The sequence below is a fragment of the Triturus cristatus genome, chromosome 4_1, assembly GCF_964204655.1.
Source record: "Triturus cristatus chromosome 4_1, aTriCri1.1, whole genome shotgun sequence".
NCBI classification, from domain to species: Eukaryota; Metazoa; Chordata; class Amphibia; order Caudata; family Salamandridae; genus Triturus; species Triturus cristatus.
This window is the reverse complement of record NC_140585.1, coordinates 300,062,870-300,082,197: the sequence shown is the minus strand read 5'-3', so window position 1 is coordinate 300,082,197 and position 19,328 is coordinate 300,062,870. Positions and strand designations below refer to the sequence as shown.

Genomic DNA, 19,328 nt, shown 5'->3' with positions numbered 1-19,328 from the left:
GTCTGCCTCTCAGGTAGCTCTGAGTTTCGCCAGGTTTCCCAGCATGTTGTTCGTGAGGGTTTTATATGTAAGTGAGACTGCCTGATGTACCATCTGTCCCTGTAAGAGTCTCCCTTCCAAAGGTGAGTACTCCGGTATGCCCTGTAGGGGTACCTGCTGTGTCTTCCAAGCGTGAACTAGCTGTAGGTGCTTGTAACGTTGAGTGGTGTTTAATCCGAACTCTGCCTGGAGCACCGCGAACGTCTTCAATTCACCTTTACTGATCACGTCCCCGATGGTGGAGATCCCTATGTCATCCCACCTTTGGAAGCCTCTCAGTTTATGTAGTTCCTTCAACCATGTACAGTGCCACAGTGGAGTCTGACGTGTTGGCTTCTCTTCCCATCCCGTGGATCTAGTCGCTCGGGCCCATGCTCTAAGCGTGATCAAAGTCGCTGGCAAGAGCGTTCTCTCCGCCTTACCCCCATACAGATAGTGGAGTATGTTGTGTGTGGATAGCTTATATCTCTCCAAAGCATAGGTTGGGTGATCTGCCGGGGTATGCAGCCAGTCATTAATGGGGGTTAGATGTTCCGCCCAATAGTAAGCCTCCAGGTTCGGTAGTGAAATCCCTCCGCTGTATTGATGGCGCTGGAGGGTCTGGAGCGCAATGCGTGGTTGCTTGCCCAGCCATATGAATGACCGTAGGTCGGCGTGTCGCCTCTGTTGAGAATTGTCCGAATATCATCTGTTGCTGCTATAAGGGCAGTGTCTGTGCTGTGGTTGGGTCTGAATCCTAGTTGTGTAGCGTTGAGAAGCTGGTGTTTGGAGAGGTGGCTGGAGATGTTCTTGTTGAGGGTTTTTTCTAAGACTTTGGTTGGGTAGGGTAGGAAGGATAATGGTCATTAATTTGCGAGTTGGCGAGTGTTTCTTTAGGCGGACTCTGATGACTGCATGTTTCCATGATTCCAGGAAGGTGGTTGTACCTACTGAGATGTTTAGGATGGACGTGAGGGCCTCGCTGATAGGAATTGCTCCTTTGCCAAAGGGGTGGATGATCTTCATGATTGTTGTGGGCTCCTCTGTGCAAATGGTGTCCTACGTGGTGCTTTTGTTACCTTCGTTGGTCGTTGGAATACTTCTGGAGAGGGTCAGGGGGTCCGATTATGGGGCAAAGTTGCTGTATATGGTTGCGATATTGCTGCAACAGAAGTTCCCACGGTTGTTACACGGGTCTTGTGATGGGTTGATGATGCTGGTGCCAGATGTGGGTCTTGTGAAGTCTTTGATGATTGCGAATATTTCTTTGCTGCTGTTTATTCGTTTGACTAGGGCCTTTCTCTTGGATTCTAGGATTAGCTTATGGTACCCTCTCTGGAAGACTTTGAATGCATCTTTCTATCTCTTTCCCTGTGCTGGTTTTCCATTGTTCTCTGCACTAGTAGTGATGGCATTTTGCTTGTGCACATATGTAGACCGGTTACTGCTTTCATGTCATGCTTTCTTTCTTTATTTTTGCGATGTTTCAAATTTTCCTTACTTTTTTGCGAATATATGCACACAACTTTTACTTTTTATGTTTGAAAAAATATATAAATAAAACCTTGCAGCCTTGCAAGGGGGCCAGGCAGTTTGGCTTTACTAGTGACATTTTAAAGATATTGTTTTGAGGAAACAGAGCCCAGCACAGAAGAAGGTTCAGACTTGCCTGACTGCATTGAAATATTTGTGAACATATGTGACACTCTTGCTGTGAGATAGAGAAGTTTGCTCCGTTCATCAAAGCTTTCTCACACTACCTAACACCACTATAGGAGGCTAGGCTCACTTGCTCTGCCAATTTGAAGCAGGTATTTACGCCACACCACTTTCAAAGTTCACTGGTACTTATTTAGCAGTCTTGCAAGGGAGTGTAGAAAGTGACTGTACAGAAATGGAAGTATGTCTCATGTAGTTGATCTCGTGGAGCGCTCTTAGGGAAGGTTACAGAATAAATACAATTTTAAAAAACAAAGATTAGTAAAGCGGATAGCTCTATTCTTGACAAGTTGGTATGATGTTCATATTTTTCATTTATACTGCAAGCACATGCCACAAAAAAAAGAAAAGAGGAAATATCCTTTCACCAAAATGTGGCAGCAATACGCTTCCAATAAAAAAGAAAAAAGAAAATACAAAAAATAACTCTTGCTTGTCATTTTAATTGAAACTTTACAGGTGATTCCTAATAGGCAAGTGTAGTTAGAACTGCTTAACAATTTTCAGTTTTAATGCACATCAAAAAATATATATTCTTTGCAAAAAAATTTACTGTTGCCTTTGAATTTCTGTAATCTGAAGATATAATGTAAACACGAAAGATGACAAAAAATCCGAAAAAACATTTGTAATAGGTATTATCAAACCAGTCATGACATTGAAGAGCATTTATTTTATGTGGCAAAATGCTGTCACTCACAGTGCAGCAGCCCCAGTGCCATTCTTTATGCTGTGATGGGTAGAAGCAGAATGTGAATGATAGTTGCAGAGACCAATGAATGAAGAGGGCTGGCCCAAAACCCATATATGTATAGATGCATTTGCTTGTATTTTTATAGTTACATAAGTCTAGAACTCTAGCTAACGTTACATATAGGCAAGACCTAACCATACTCCCTTCTCAGATCTAGTATCCAGATCCTGGACTGAGCTTTACCATCAAGGTGGAGGGGATGTCTGTGGCATCGAATGCAGCCAGTGGGTCGACCAAGATCAGTATGTTCCCACAGTCACTGGTGTTTAGGCTGAATGTATTCTGCAGCTAGAAACCGTGCAAGGATAAAAGTGTTATGAGGCCACCAAGGAGAAAGCCCAGGGTTTAAAGTAATGCCGGATAGGCCTTTCCCTGTGCAGATCACCACTGTCTTGTATTGCATGCACCTTTGACACTGCACTCGACCTCCTCAGAACACAAACTCATGTGATAGAGAAGGGCCTCCAGTTATCAAAGACTGGGCAGGTCACACCTGGACATGGTCAGAGAACTCTTCTGTGTGGGGTATATGTAAAGAAGCTTCTGCCCTCACTAAAGTACCAGTCAGTCTCCTCATATGCTCATTCGGGGGCATCAGAAGCCCCCAGTACGAGGAAGAGGGGTACATCTACTTGTATTGCGAAACAGCAGAGCTGGTGATGTGTTGTGAAACTGAGATCGAAAGTGGTGGAGCGCCTCCTATGGGCTCACAGCTGTTGGTCCACCAAGGGGAAACACGGTCAGTCTGGAAGCTGGCTGAAAGGGCTGCATGGCTCAGTGCCAAGACTTTCATCCCTGGTATATGTATGTTTGTGCCAGCACGAAAGATTTCTCATACACATGGCATGCTCAGCATCATTCCTTGCATTCCATTAATACAATCATTGTAAGAATAATTGTATGATTTGCAGTCAGGGAGAAGCACTGAAGAAAGCTGCGTGTAGCCGCTAAGCTCACTGCAGGAGCTCCTTGCATGCCATCGGGTTGGTTACTCAGTCAGCGCCTGGTTGTAGGTTTAATGCGCCAGCCCCAGTGGAAGAGGAGTTAGTAGCAAGTTGGTTTGGCAACATACAAAGTGTGTATGCTGATCTGGAAACCTCTGACATCTGCTCTTGTTTCGAGTCAATATTACTACACTTTTGCCTGTGTGTAAGAATCTAAGACTAGAGTGAACATTGCAACGGGAGCTAGATGGCCGGCAATAAGTTATAAATGCTTTGTCCTTGAGTCACGCTGAAAACTTTTACAATTTAGTTAAAAAAACACACACTGAGTGCAGTAGCCCTTCACACAAATCGAGGATTCATTTGTTTGGAATGTGTATACAACAGTGTGTACGTGGAAGCAGCCGGCGCGTAGAGCAGCTGATTGGCAGGTGGGGTGGCCGGGTTTATTGCCCCAGGCCATGTGTCTTAGAAGTGAGAAGGGAGGCAAGTGTAATGTGTCCATTTGTTTTTTTCTTTACTTTTATCTGTGCCTCAAGCATTTGTTGTATAGTTAGACAGAGAAACCTTATCCGGTTGAAAGAAAAGAAAAAAAGTGCATTGTGACATTTACAATTGGATTTTTCCACTGTTTTATTTGCGCTCAGCGTGTAGTTCGATTGTGTAACTCTTGGACACAGCCAGATGAGAAAAGTTTGTATTGGCATACAAACGAAAGGGGGGAGCCCACGAGGCGGATATTATTTGTACACGATAAAGGCCTCTCCCCTCACGTCACCGAGTCCAGCCCTGGGGAGGTGGGCTGGGGTGGCATCGGAGACATCCGCCCGCTGCTGCACCGCCAATCACCAGACTGACAGAAAACCTATTTTAGCTAAAAAAAAAAGTTAAAGATTTGCAGTGGGCCGGGCGGCGGAGGGTGGGTCCTCGGGAGGGGCCTGCCCTGAGTGCGAGGGAGCAGAGCACATTCCCAGTTTCCTGAGGAGCGGCTGCACAGAGGCTTCTCGGCTCCAGCGCGGGCTCTGGGAGTTTGTGGCGGTCCCTTAATCAGGGGATGTGCGCACGGTGCTGAGGCCGGGGAGGCTGCGGTTCGAGTCTGACTAGACGGGAGTTCACACAGACGCGGCGCTGCTCCTCGCACTGACAGGCAAGTGCTTATATACCCTCTGCAAAAGGTATGCATGCCCCTCCCCCACACACACTCGCACACCCGCACTCAACTACCACTCTACTCTTTTACTAAAGAGGCTGCTTCTGTTCTACCCAAAGAATGTATTTTCTAACTTTTTCCTTCGTTATTTTGCTATAATATATATATTTAATCCAGTGGGAGCCGAGAGGGGTATATAACGTGCACTGAAGCCCAAATCTTGGCACAAAGAGAATGACTGACATTAATGCCTGAATAAAGAAACTAGGGAGGCCAAAGAGGAGAGTGGGGGGGTTTCTTTCTTTCTGTGACAATCCTTGATGGTTTAATATTAACTGTGCGATACTTTGGGATGTGGTATTTTTGTTACTTGGGGATCACTATGTCAAACCACCAAGCTAATGTGTATTTTTGTGTAAAGCGGCCTCAATATAGCTACAACGCGCCCGAGGCAACTGCCGTCTATATTGCATGTTATTGGCACGTAACATTACTGTAAGCCTTTCAATATAGTCCAGAGCTGAGAACGTGTGCGTTTTATGATTTCTAGGAATCGATGCAGAGAGGTGGGGAAGCTTGGGTGACCTGTGACCTCACAGTCCTTGAGGAGGGGGAGGGGGGGGGTTGCAGTTTCTCTCAGACCCTGGGCGCGGTGAGCCAAGCGGTGCCCTGTGAAAGTGGGCATATACCCCCATCCTGGTGAAGTGTCACGTGTAGTTGGCTAAGTGAGGCGCATGACACACCTGGCGGGCACGTTCTAAGCGTAGGACTAGTGGGCATCGCATGAGTGAACATCTGGAAGGCCCTGATGATAGGACAACAGGCCATTAATCCTGGGCCCTTCTGTTTATTTTTTTTTTATTTTCAACAAAACTCTTCGGGCAGGTGGGAACTTAAGAGGGAAGTCTTGAGTGTGAATCAGAGTGGGCGGTTCTAGGGAAAGGGCGCCCCGGGTGAGTTCTTTAAGCGGTTCACCTCTGGGGCCTTCTAAAGCAGAGCACCTCTGGGCAGATTCCGAGCACAGAGACCACGTCCTGGACACAACCGGGCACCGCTCAGCCAGGAAACCAGTGCACATGCACTCACGGCGAGTTATATGTTGCACAGGTGGGCTACTTCTGAAAGTAGGGGCACACCTGGACAAGCCCTGATCGCTAGTTGCATTGTGCGTTTTCTGAACACGGCATATCTGGAATTTGATATCTGGATAGATACTGGCTGTAGGGTGAATTGTGAAAGCGGAGTACATACATGTGTGTGGTTTCTAATCTAGAACAGCTGTGAACGCAGGGGCATCGGCCTCGCTTCTAGCAGCAGGACACGCGTGGGTGAGCCCTGAGCACGGGGTGCGTCCTGGTATACAGTGCATTCCTCGTTCGGATAACCTTGTTAGTAGTAAATAATTATTTACGTTGTTTATTGGTACTCCTAAAGGCCAGCCTGCTGAGAGGAAACCAGAGCAGACCTGCGACTGGCACACCCCCACACAATGCCCGAAGCAGCCCTGCTGCGCCCCTGCCCGACTCCTGTTTCTGATTATGTCCTGTGTCCACCTACCCACAACAAGCCCGGAGCAGCCCTGCTGCGCCCCTGCCCGACTCCCGTTTCTGATTATGTCCTGTGTCCACCTACCCACAACATGCCCGGAGCAGAGCTGGTGCGCCCCTGCCCGACTCCTGTTTCTGATTATGTGTTGTGTCTACACAGGGCCAGGACGCAGCTGCGGCATACGGGTCTCTTCTCTTGATATTGTTCATAATGGGCTCTGTGAATAGTTTGTAAGGGTCCAGCACTGTCGGCTCAGTACATGACTCAGTGACGAGTGACCAGCCATGCATGACTCGTTGACCAGCCATGTTAACAAACGCACTCACTGCTGCCAGCCGCAGCGTAGCTTCGGGTCCAGGCAGCGGAATACCCCCCTGCCCTCCAGCAGCAACAGGCCCCCAGGTATCCGAGGCATAGAAGAGCTGGGTCTCTAGCTTACATTGGACCAGAAACAGGCCTTACAGGTACAGAGTCCCCTGACAATGCACACAGTGCTATGGAGAACGTTAATACGCGAGGCGTCAGACGGGGGCTCTTTCCCAGCAGCCCACACAGTAGGAGGTTTTGCTAAGCCTGTCCGAGGGAAGGGAGGTTGTTGTTCGCTGCAGGGTATGAGGTGAAATGCATCACCCGGCATATACGCAGGACAGAATCGTTCCCTGAAAAAGGCGGAACGGCATAGCCGTGAGAAAGTGCCCTGCCGCACATGATAAACCACAAATAATACGCACAAGCGTGAGGGAGCGTGACCTGCCTCCGGAGGTTAACAACGCACTAGTGAGACAACGCCTCTGCGTCACAGAGGGAAGCAGCACAAACATGCCCGCAGAGGATAAAACCTCACACCTAGCGCGCGCCGACGCGAGAGAGTGGATTAAAGTAATAAATGCACAAGTGTGAGAGTGTCTGCTCTCACTGAAGTCAAAGCAACACAACACAACACAGGCTCGTGTGTGAGGGACCATCTGGTCCGAGACAGTCTCCTGGCCTATTGTACTTATAGTCCTAGGATATGTGGGGCCCCAGGTCAGAATAGGAACATGTGAGGCCCCTAAGCAGATACGACGCGGAACCGGATCGGACCGGCTAAGAAAGTTATTATTTTTTTCCTTTAAATTAACCCCCCCCCCTCTCCCCCCCCCCCCCCCCCCCCGCCCCCACAGTTAACAGCTAACAACCATTGACAAAACGCAGTCCCGGCCGACTCAAGCCTGCTGCGACTGGGTTTTGTCAATGGTTGTTAGCAGTTTAAGCTAAATGAGTAACTACAATAAATGATTTTACTTTCACCTAGTTGTTTTGACCAATAAGTAGCTCCTTCACACACACATGCATAAAATCACAACTGCAATGCAGGGCCATTGCTCTTTGTGCTCTGCAGAGAGGACATATTTTGAATGGTCATGTAATCTGAACATCTTTTTGACCCACAGACAGGCACAGTGTGAAAGTTGTACTGCCTGCAGCCTCAACTCCAAAGTGCTCAACTGTAGCCTGTTATAAACACCTGGAGGCGACTCAGTACAAAGGGTGAATCATCCAGATGCTGTGAAATAAGATACACAAACCCACATGCTGGAAATAGCTAGCACTCTTGGGGAATGCAAGATTAAGTAAAGCATGTGAAATAAACGGGAACAAAATCACTGCCATGGATTACCCTAAAAGCAGGACCACTGGAATTATGTGGCAGGAGAGGGTTAAATTACGTGGCAGGGTGAGTAAATTATGTGGCAAGAAAAGGCAAATTATGCGGCGTAACCCGGCACATTTTGAAATAGTATTACTTCATTTTTTTGCCATTTTTAAACGTGGTAACACTGTTTGGGCACTGGTTGCACCTCATTAGTACCAATTTAACACCCAACTTTAGCAGTGGGAAACAAAGTTGACTATTCCAGCTTTTAAAAGGGCCTTCCCACATGCGGCAAGACGTGTCGCTGCATTTTTAGTAACTTTTGAACTGTTTGAGATAGAATGCAATTGTGTTGTTAAAATCTATAGATTATGCAGTGTTGATGGATTATGTGGCAAATGCGTCAAATGCATAATTATTCAGAAATCGCCGCCACCGCATAATCGCATAATTCCAGTGGCCCTGCCTAACATGCAGCATCAGACTGGGACAGAAAATAGGCCTCTGTACCAAAATAAAAGGGGCCCCCATTAGGGAGTTAGTTAGCTAGAAAAGTGTCCCATGTTTGCAAACTAGCGCAGTTTTTAACTTGTAAACACATGCTGTATACGTTTTTTGTAAGGTATGGAAGACTGCACTGATTTGAGTTTGCTGCATGCAATGTTTGCTTTATTATCATAAAAATCAACAGTAAAAACCGGCTCACCTGACCATAAAGCAGGTCAACAACTAGCCAAACAAGCATTGGCATAGCCAATAGGTCTCGCTTTCGGGATTTTATACGTTTTTAGTTATGTTTTATATTATTGTATGTGAAAGTTCTAATAAAAGTGTTAAAACTTTCACATAGAATAATATAAAACATAACTAAAAAGTGAGAGCGGGGGACGAAGAGTGTAGAGGCAGGGTGCTGTGGCAGAGCTAAGCAGGCATAAGGTATTGGAAACATGGGGTGAGAGCGGGGGATGTGGGGGGCAGAGAGTAGAGACAGGGAGCAGGGAGCAGAGCGGGACAGGCAGAGGGCACCGGAAGCACGGGGTGAGAGCAGGAGAGAGCAGAGACAGGGACGGGCAGCGGTGGGGTTATAGCTGAGGTAGGTAACGGAGAGCGTCAGTAAAGGATGAAATGTTATGAAGCTAAAATAACAGGAATAAATGATCTCTCCAGGTGTGCGGCTGGTACAACGTTTTATTTTCTGAACTGCCTCGTTCCAAATTACAACAAGCAGGAAGTCCAGAGAGAAGTGCAACATTGCAGACGGATGAAAATAGGAGCTGTATCTATTTTTGAAGCATGGAAAGCGAGAAAAGGCCAGATTGTGCAGACAGTAGGACGCTGAAAACAAAAGCAAAGGAAGAAAGAAAACAGAATCTGCTATCACTCTAAGATTTTGGACTGGAATGTAAAACCCAAGCTCCATAGAGTCAAAGAAGTGCAGATTCAGCCCCCCCCAGCAAGACCGCAAAAAGGGGGGTGCACTGGATTGGTCGCCTCCCAAACCAGCTGCTAACCACTCAATCCTGGAGGGAGATTTTAAGCGATCAGTCTGAAGCGGAATTACCTGGTGCCTGGGATCCATCGCCGCCGAGAGGGACCTGCGGAGGACGGAGCTGTCGCCGCCAGGAAGAAACAGCGAGGAGCAGAGGAACATGCTGAGGAATCGCCAGGAGGAACAGCGAGGTCAGCGGCTGCAAGCAGGGAGTCGTCATCGGGGAGGCCTGCGCAGATAAAAAAGTGGCGACGGCTATATCCGGCGGAAAACGGTCATCGGTGGCCCATTGGTGACAAGTGCGGCTGCCTCGGAGGTGTTTCCAAGTCCTGCATGGCATTGATGCCAAGCCTGCGGGGTGTGTTGCAGGCATGAGAAGGAGCCAGCAACTTGAGCAGGAGCGAAGGAAAAGCTGGCTGCAGCAGGAGTGGAATAGTGTTTCAGCCTCGCCGACGACACGGGAAGTCTGCTGCTCACCAGGAAACCACGATTGCACTGGAAGAAGCGGGAGCGTTTAGTGCAAGCAAGTTCGGATGACGGGACAGTGCAACGCAGAGAAAAGGGTTGGCGCTGCATGCTTGGGGGGAAGAAAAGAAAGCATCAAAGAAAGAAAGAAAGATACTTTGGAGGGCGTGACCGGCGAGCTGAACCAAGCGCAGCTGTCGGCGACTTGGCGTGAGGCGTTCAGTTTGATGAAAAAAGTGCGTACACACAGTAATAAAACTCATCTGTATCTACTCTGGGGAGTTGAGTAACACAGTAACACAATTATAAAAGTAAATCATGGTTGCAAAGTGCCAAACATTACAGTCCGAGCGCGCTCGCGGGAGGCGTTCTATTGAACGGAAAGCGAATCACCGCGAGTGCGAACATATGTATAAAGGGCAGAGGATAAGAGAGGGGTAATATGGGGTTTAGGAAGCAAAAACTAAAGAAAGTTAGGTGGGAAAAATAAATATAAGAGAGATGGAGATGAGAAAATCGCAAGTGAAAATATACAGCGGAGACAGAAGAGAACAAGACGGCAAAAGTAAAAGCAGGGGTGCGCGCGCGACAGCAAACACGCGAGCGGCAAAACTGAAAGTAATCATGGTCCAGATGGCGCCTCGGGCGCTGAAAGCTGGCGGCTGCGCGCGTGCACGCGCACATGCACGCAAGCGCTAGGCCACCAAAAGCATAGGGTAGCACTTTGAAAACCCCACTTACTAAATGTCTCGCAGACCAGCGCATGTGCTGGGTCAGGAGAGACCTAAAAAACGGCCAACATACTGACCTGACAGCAGGGCTTTAAGTGGGATGAAAAAAACCTGTCATTGTCTCCAGATAAATATTACAAGTAAAATTACTCCTAGAACAAGCCAATACTATTGGCTTTGTCTGGTTATTAGGTGCATAAGATGAATAAGCAGCATCTACAGCTTCCTTGTATATAATATTGAAAATGCTCCAGTTCTGACATGATGAGACTGTGAAAGAACTATAATAAGTCTCACTGAAGTTGCATTAAAGGTAGCGAAGGGTGGCACTGCTGCAGAGTTAAGATTTGTTTTTTACCTCTGAGGGTGAGTGCAAAAATGGAGAGCGGTCCGTCTCATCACCTGCTTTTCAGAACTTTCATTCATTGTGCAGACACTGGATCAATGTTTTTGCAGGCAAAGTTAAGGACATGAATATAGGGCCCCTTTTCAATGTCCATTTTAAGTTACTACCGGGTCTAAGACTTGAGTGACCCAGCAGACTTTAAACCCTGCTCCATCCACTTTTGCACGCGGATTCTCTTCCTCTGCCTGCACCTCTTGTCTCAATGCAGCGCACACACCTATCTGCTCCCCCCCACTGTATTCCATTTGTCTTGCCCTTTTTATTTGCCTCTCTGCTCCCTTTCCACTTGTCCTCAGTGAGCAGTTTCTATTGTGATGCGCTGCCATCGCCACTCTATCCTTTGCTGTGACCCTACAGGATATTCTGTCTTTTTATTCATACAGGGACAGGGCCACTTCACAGGCAAGGGCACTCAAATTACCTGTCTAATTGCTGTCATTAACATGCAGATGCAGCCATTAGGCCCACAGAGACGGGCCAGCAGGGGGGATTGACATAAAAAAAGAAAAATATAAACTCTCAGGGGGCCCTCTGGGCCTCGGAACTTCTGATGTTTTTAAAGGTGCGAGGCCCCATGGCTGTGAGCAGGCGCGGGGCCCTGGGCAGCTGCCCACGCTGCCCATGCCTAGCGCCGGCCCTTCTTATAGTAACACATTTAATACTAAGGGAGTGCGACTAAGCATAATTTCCTACAAACGTACACTACCACAAAGCTTAGGAAGTGTCCAGTCCCACCAAACGTCTAGAAACTGAAGACTCTGCATCTGGCTGGGAACGCCTTGTCTCACGAGGCTTATGGTGACAACCAGGAGGAGTAGGTGTGAGAATGTCCCGCCAGTAGCCTTTATGGCATGGGTACTCGCAAACATTTTCCCAGGGGCAACAAAGCTTGGTCTGTGATGTGATAGTGGCCCGCACTGATGCCGGCAGGGTGACGATCGGGACATTGGGGATGGGGCGGCACGGGCAATAAAGTGGGTGTAGGGAAACAAAGTATATACATCTTGTGTATGAATTGCTCAAAATGAAACCACCAACTCTGGATAAACCCCAGCTTCTCTTCTCCAGTTAACCAAATTGTGTGATCCTAGGCAATTGTTTTATTTCACTTTCCCTCCTTTTTCATTATCACATATGAGGATCTCGAAATACCTGACTGCAGGATGTATGTGGTACAAAACCTCCTGTGGTTGGCTAAATAGACCATAATGTTGTTCATGTATAACATGAGCCCAAGCCACCCAAAGAGTGCATGTAACAACTAACTTGCCTCTTAGTTCACTATTGGCATTGTTGTCAGGGTGTGGGGGTGAAGAATGGAAGTTTCTAAATTCATGTTTGAAAACTTATTACTTAGAAAAACAAGCATTGAAAATGCAATAGGCCTCGCCTTTTATTAAGTTAAAGCCATTTGCTTTGCTATATAATACCATTAGCAAAGCATATGGCTTTAACTTAATAAAAGGCTAGACCTATTGCATTTTCAATGCTTGTTTTTAAGGGGGCCTGGAAACGGGTCTCCATTGGGCTCTGTTTTGTGCCCTGGCACAGGCGGTCCGTTTTTTTCCAGGACTAGTGACAGCAGCCACATCGATGAGCGTTGTAGAGGAAGGCAAATCCTTTAAAGAGAGTCATTTTCTCTCTGGATTTCCCTTCTCTTTTTGAAACTCGGGAGCAGCAACATTGTCCTGGTGTCACCAGGGCTTTAAGTGGAAGTTTTTTATTAAATATTATATACAAGCCATAGTTGCTGCTTATTTATCTTATGCAGCTAGCAACCATTGACAAAGCCAATAGTCCTGACTTGTATGTATGATGTGACTTGTATATCATTACGCAATGACAGGAACAGTAAAATACAAGTCGGGCGGCACACCGTGCTAAACACAGATTTTTAGCTTATGTGTTTTAAGCCACGCCCTAATTACATTGACCACGCCCCTTTGAGAGACCCCCAGTTTTTTCATCTCATTTAAAGCCCTGAAAGTATTTCTAAAGTATTTCTCAACACTTGACTTTTCTACACGCTGCTGAAGACAAGACAGCAGAGTGGACATGCCCCGCTAAACCTTAGAAGAATACTCCGGGCTGTCTCCCTAAGCGTTCATTCTTTCTTTTATAGAGTTAACCTTTATGGCTTCTGAGATGCATTTGTTTACCATTACCTCAGAGCTGAGGAACTATTTGGTTTGCGCCTGGGTTGTTTAAGAAACATAATACTCTCTGTTTCTTTGGGATACGTAATTCGCAATATAAATAATGCGCGTCATCAATAGGCGTAGAGCTTTGTACAGCCAGCGGCCTGTCCCTCCCATTGTGCACTAGTTTCGTTCCTAACAAAATGCGCGAGCAGTGAAGCGGTACCTGTAAACACTTCAGGCTTCTCGGAGCTGAGGGAGGAGAGGGGCTATCTGACGGACCGCGCACCTTCGAATCCCACCTCCCGGGCAGTCTGCATTCCAGGGCAAAGGGGGGCAGAGGACTGGTGCCAGGATCCGAGGGAGAGGAGGCTCTCACGGACCGGACCAGCAGAGCATGGCCTCCTCACAGGGCATCCCCGGCCGCCTTTACCACACACAACATTCCAGAATCCTCCGGTGCCCTCTCGCCTGATGGGGGAGGGACCCCAGCAGGCTGGACGGTGCTGTCCATCAAATGTGCAACGGGGTACTCGGGTAAAGCGGCTCTTCAGCCTAGTATGTTGACTCCACGTTATTAATAAATAATACAAAAACGCACCACACTGAGAAATGCATGCACTATTTATATTTATATAATGGAGAAAGAGATCATTGCGCCAACCGTTTCCAAGCGCGTTAAGAGTTATTGCCACAAAAACACAGGAAACTGATATTTTGCGGGCATCTAACCTTTGAGCTACATTCATGAAACATGGAACAAGGTTCATTATGAAGGTACATATCACAATTGTCAATGAAGTGTGCATATCACGTTACAACAAAGGAAAACTATGAATAACAAGCGCTCGCAATTACGTTTTTTTTCTCTTTCACTTTTCTCCTTTAGAGCCGTCCCAGTTGGACTGGCTCGCCTGACTGGTTTCTTATCTTTATGGGGCCATGTGTTTGGCCCCATAAAGATAAAAAAAACTTTTACGCCAGCAGTAAGTCGGGGCAGCCAGTCCAACTGGGACGGCTCTAAAAGAGAAAAGTGTACGTCACTGGAAGCTCTTTTCCAATGGCTGGCCACCGTTTAGCATAAATGGTGACGCCAGCCAATGGAAAAGAGGGGCGGGGCTTAAAGCCCACTAGAGAAATCTCTTCAAATCATTAAATCTCGCCAGCGAGACTGCGCATGTCTGCGTAGTCTTACGCCAGGCGAGACCTAAAAAAGATTTCTCAATACAGGGTTATAATCTGATGTACTAAGGTGAAACGGGTCTGCATGTTAAATATATACACATTTTGAATTTTGAACAGACTTCAAAAATTTTTAGAATTTTTAATGCAAGATGTCGTTAAAAATAAATGTGTTTATCAATTTAGGCTGTGTAGGATAACCTAGTTACTTTATTTAACTTAAATTAACCGTTAAATAAATGTGTGCCTGTTTATTTAGCTTCATTTGAATGTTTGTTCTGAGTTGAGTCCAGTGCTGTCGTTGACCAGGTGGCTGCATGAACAAGGTCTGGAGTGCCACATGCGGTCTCCGGGCCGTACTTTGCGTATCACTGCTGTACAGTAACACAACGGTTGTGCTACCCCTCAAATTACAGGAGCATAAACTATCCAGGCACTTCTGTATGCCTGGATACCATCCTCCAACATAGCCTATAATGGGAGATTTACTTATTTATTTTGCCGTTTTTTATGAGGGGAACAAGCCCTAATGGGTGTCAGAGAGCTCTGCATAGGGATAGATCTGTGCTGGATTCTAGCTGTTTTTTTAAGAACATGGGGGCAGATTCACAAAGCCTTTTTGCTGTCGCAAACGGCCTGATTCACAGAAACGCCTTTTCTGATGTAGCTAACCAAATTCTGATACGGTAACATGTTACCGAATCACAATTTGGGTTTACGACCAAATACCAATTCAGTATTTAGAAGGGGCATGTTTAGGGTGTTGCTTTCAAATACCAAATTGGAATGGTATGTATTCATATTTTGCATCTGAATTCCGGTTGCAAAACATTTAACTTTTGCTACCTTCTCAAAGGAGGTGCTAAGCTATTTGCAAACGGGAAGGGATCCCCAAGATCCAACTCGCCCTTTGTGAATGTTCACATTTTTTTTTAAAGTTGGCGGTGGTCCCATGGACCACTGCCTGCTCTTTAGTTAGGAAGATTACACTGTTCATTATTTTTTTTCTTTAAACGCATCACGTTTTCCTTTAAGGAAAACGGGTTGCATTTGAAGAAAATAAATTGGATGATTTAAAAACAATTACAAACCTCAACAGGCTACTATTCCCGTGATGGCTGTGATTCCTAGTAGGCGCAATTTGCAATCTACCTCCTTACTATTCATGAAGTATTTTGTAGTGTGATTCACTAGGAATCGGTAATTTGCTACTCGACCTATCAGTATTTAGGTTGGTTTACCAATTAGCACTTTAGTCGCAAATTGTGACCAGTATTTTGCGACCAAAGTTTGATACATCTGGCCCATGGTTACATAAAGGAGCATATCCTGGTACTAGACAACGTTCCCCTAGATCACAAGGTCACAAAACTACACATCTCTCAGAAGATTATCAGCATTTCATGTATCCACACATTATTCTGGCAGTGAAGACGAGGGAATGCATCAGTCTCCTCTCACTTGTTCAGAAGTCGGTCAACATTTAGATTCCAGAGCACAGACTTGACTGACCTGGGACAGTGCAAAGTTGAAGGCTTCTTTGTTGCCTTAAGCCTTGCAACAGTCTGCTGAAAGCATAGCAAATCTGCAAAGGTTGCAAAGTTTTGACTTTACCACTTTATGTGAAAATCGTGACTCGTGGTAAATTTGGAAGGGTTGGAGGGATGCAGCACCTCCAATGGGGCAAAGGATCTAGAACTAGTAAAGGACTTGCACTGGTGAACCTGGAAGAAGGAATGGGTGCTTAGGTGGTCGTACATTGTCTGCCACTGGAGAAATTGTTTAGACTGGACTCCCTGAGTTACTTCAATAGTCAAAAGCAGAAGTCTTCAAACTTTTTAATGCCGCACCCCCAGTAAAAAAAAAAGAACTGGCTCCCCCCTCAGAATGATTCAAAATTATTCTATAAAATTGGCAATGTTTAAATATGTCTTGACTTATTTAAACAGGATACATATTTAAACATTGCAGTTAAATAGTCTTACTGTTTTAAAAATACAACCAAATACATGCTTGTCAAACATACTATTCTATTCAGGCAGGCCTTACTAATGTAAAAATATTCTTCCCTTTTGACACCTTCTCCCAGCCAGATATAAAGTACAAAAGATGTTAGTGATGGTCCATTACAGAAAGGCTTACTGCTGCTATTTCCCCCCCTGCTTAAAACAAAGCACTGCTGTGAGCATAATGCTTCTTTTGGCCACAGACTGGTGCCCCCCTTGGGATCACTTGAGGACCCCCTAGGGCCCCCCCCACCCCCACCCCCCAATTTGAAGACCTCTGGTCTAAAGACCATCACAGAATTGGAAGGCTCCTGTAGACTAATCTATTTTAAGCAGCTTTTGGTCGGCTCCCATCCTAAGTATGGTCTAGTTTCATTTCAGGCCTCACAAATTGGGATGCCATTTTCACTGATATAGAATTAAGAACTCTTTCGGAGATGGAGCAGTTATCTGAAGATTGGATGAAGCAATACGTTCCATGTAATATAATGGCAAGCCTCTGCTCCTGGGGGCATTCTAGTTGTTTTACATTGCTAAGGGTACCCCAGACATACCCGCAGCTAAGATGTCCCACCTCCATTACAGGGGCTGCCTCTCAAACAGCCAGTTATGGGTCAAATGACTGACAAATTAGCAAAATATTATAGACATTGAGTTATGAGGTCACGTAGTTAGTGACCACCAAATTTGAATTTCAGACCAAGGCCAGTGTTGCATTGGGTGTACACATCACCAGGATAAAAACTTTGCATTTCTAGGTAGCCAAATTTGTTTAAAAAAACTTGTCTCAAGAAAGCTGTAAGAACAGGGTTGAGCTTTTAAGAATAGAAAAAAAGAGCAGCAATTCCACACATAAAAACAAGTGTCTTAACTGTTCTTCCTTCTTCGTAAGATGACTCTATCTCAATCAATCAAGAGTTTGTATAGTACGGCTACTCACCCGTGAGGGTTTTAAGGTGCCAAGGGGGCAAAAGGGCTGCTGATCCATCTGGCGTTGAGGTTCAGTCGATGAGCCAGGTCTTGAGATCCTTACTGAATTGGGTCAGAGACGTGGATTGCCTCAGGTGGAGGGCCGGGTTTTCCAGGTCTTGGTGGCGAGATAGGAGAAGGATCTTTCACCGAGGTTACGTGCGTGGGCAGTGGGAGTGGTTCCCAGTGCGGCTGGCCACGAGGAGTCATCCCAGGCTGAGGGGGGCAGGACCCAGGCGGAGTACTTTGGTCTTTCCGAGTTGAGCTTGAGGCAGCTATCTTTCAACCATGTGGCAACAGCCCTCATCCTGTTGTGAAAGTTGATTCTGGCGGCTGTGGGTGGGTTGGTTGGTGAAAAAGAGGATCAGCTGGTTGTCGTCGGCGTAGGAGACAATGTTGAGTCAGTGGTTTCTGACGATAGCCGCGACAGGGGCCAGGTAGACGTTGAAGAGGGTAGGGCTCAGGGATGAGCCCTGGGGTACTCCGCATCTTAGCTCTGTAGGCTCTGAGAGGAATGGAGGTAGTCTCACTCACTGTGTTCTGCCAGTAAGAAAGGGGTGGATCTAGTCCAGGGCCTTGTCGCGGATGCCGACGTTTGGAGTCTCGTTATCGGGGTGCAGTTGGAGACGGTATCAAAGGCGGCAGCGAGATCCAGTAGGATGACTGCTGCGGTTTCGCCAAGGTCGGGGAGGGAGCCTATGTCGTCGGTGGTGGCGAGAAGTCCGGTCTCGGTGCTGAGATTACTTTGGAAGCCGGATTGAGCGATGTCCAGAACGTGGTTCTCTTCAATGAGCTCAGAGAGTTGGGCGTTGATGGCCTTCTCGATGACGTTGCCTGGGAAGGGGAGGAGGGAGATGGGACTTAAGTTCTTGAGGTCTGTCGGGTTGGCAGATGGCTTCTTCAGCAGGGGATTGATCTTGGCGTGTTTCCAGTTGTCAGGGAAGGTGGGGGTTTCGATGTAGCAGTTGATGGTACGGCAAAGCTCTGGAGTGATGAAGGTGGCTGCTCTATGGAATATGGGCAAGGGTCCAATCGGGCTCCGAAATGGATGCTCTTCATTGAGTGTGTCGTCTGTGGTGCGTGGAGTCCAGTCGAGCAGGATCTGTTTGGGTGCAGCATGGTTGCGTGTGGTGGTGACGTGCATTGTGGCAGGGTCTTGGTGTCAAAGCTGTCGTAGATTTGCCTGATCTTGTGGTGGAAGAAGGTGCTGAGTTTGTTGCACAGGTCTTGGGAGGGTGGGTTATCTCTGGTCTTGCTGTTGTGCCTGATGAGCTTCTTGACGATGGCGAAGAGTTCTTTGCTGTTGTGTGCGTTGGCGTTGATTCTGTCTTGGAGGACCATTTTCTTTGTGGTTTTGTGGAGGCGGTGGTGTGTGTAGACGGCAGTTTTGAAGGTTGTGTGGGTTTCCGGGGTTTTGTTGTTCTTCCATCTCTTCTTGAGTCGTCTGCAGGTGTGTCTGGACTCATGGACGGTGGGAGTGAACCAGCAGGCTTTCTTGGAGTATTGCTTGCCTAGTGCATTCTTGAGTGGTGCCAGAGTGTCGGCGCAGTTGGAGAACCATCGGTGAAGATTGCGTGCTGAGGTTTTGGCATCTGTTGATGGCGGTGTGGTAGTGCTGAGGAAGGCAATGAGATGTTCTTCGGTGGCCTTGTTTCAGCTACAACGGGGTGTGTGATGAGGGTGGTGGTGTACTGTGGGAGTGGTAAAGGCAAAGTGCACACAGTGGTGGTTGGTCCACAGAAGTTCGGTGGTGTGGCTGTAGGTGATGTTCCCGCTGGCAGAGAAGATGAGGTCGATCGTGTATCCGGCTGTGTGGGTCGGAGTGGTGACCAGCTGCTTGAGTCAGATGTTGGCGAGGTTCTCCAGAAGGGATGCTGTGTTATGGTCACTGGGTTTGTCCAGGTGGAAGTTGAGGTCGCCGAGTAGGATGTAATTGGTGGATGCGAGATTCTGGGGTGCGATGAGCTCTACGATGGCGTCGGTGAAGGGTGGGCAAGGGTCAGGAGACCTGTAGACGAGTGTGCAGCGGAGGGTGGTGTTTGAGTTGGTCTGGATCTTGAAATGGAGGTGTTCCATGGTTGTCCTTGGGTGGTTCGAGGGAGTGGTCAGGTGGAGGGTGTTCTTGTGGACGATAGCGATGCCTCCCCTGGATGGTCAGCGCGGTCCTTGCGGG

General features: G+C 47.1%; 1 protein-coding gene across 4 annotated transcripts in view; it reads left to right on the top strand.

Moving 5' to 3' along the window:
- The window catches only part of SLC25A18 (solute carrier family 25 member 18), a 284,586-nt gene that overhangs the window by 65,223 nt on the left and 200,035 nt on the right, over window positions 1-19,328 (top strand). The window contains exon 1 of one of the 4 annotated variants that reach the window (XM_085652172.1): window positions 4,386-4,610. The exons of 2 other annotated variants lie outside the window; for them this stretch is intronic. The gene's annotated coding sequence lies outside the window, so the exon portion shown is untranslated. Of the gene's footprint in view, window positions 1-4,385; window positions 4,611-19,328 lie in introns of those variants that run through there. One more of the 4 variants, XM_085652169.1, reaches the window with a different exon arrangement.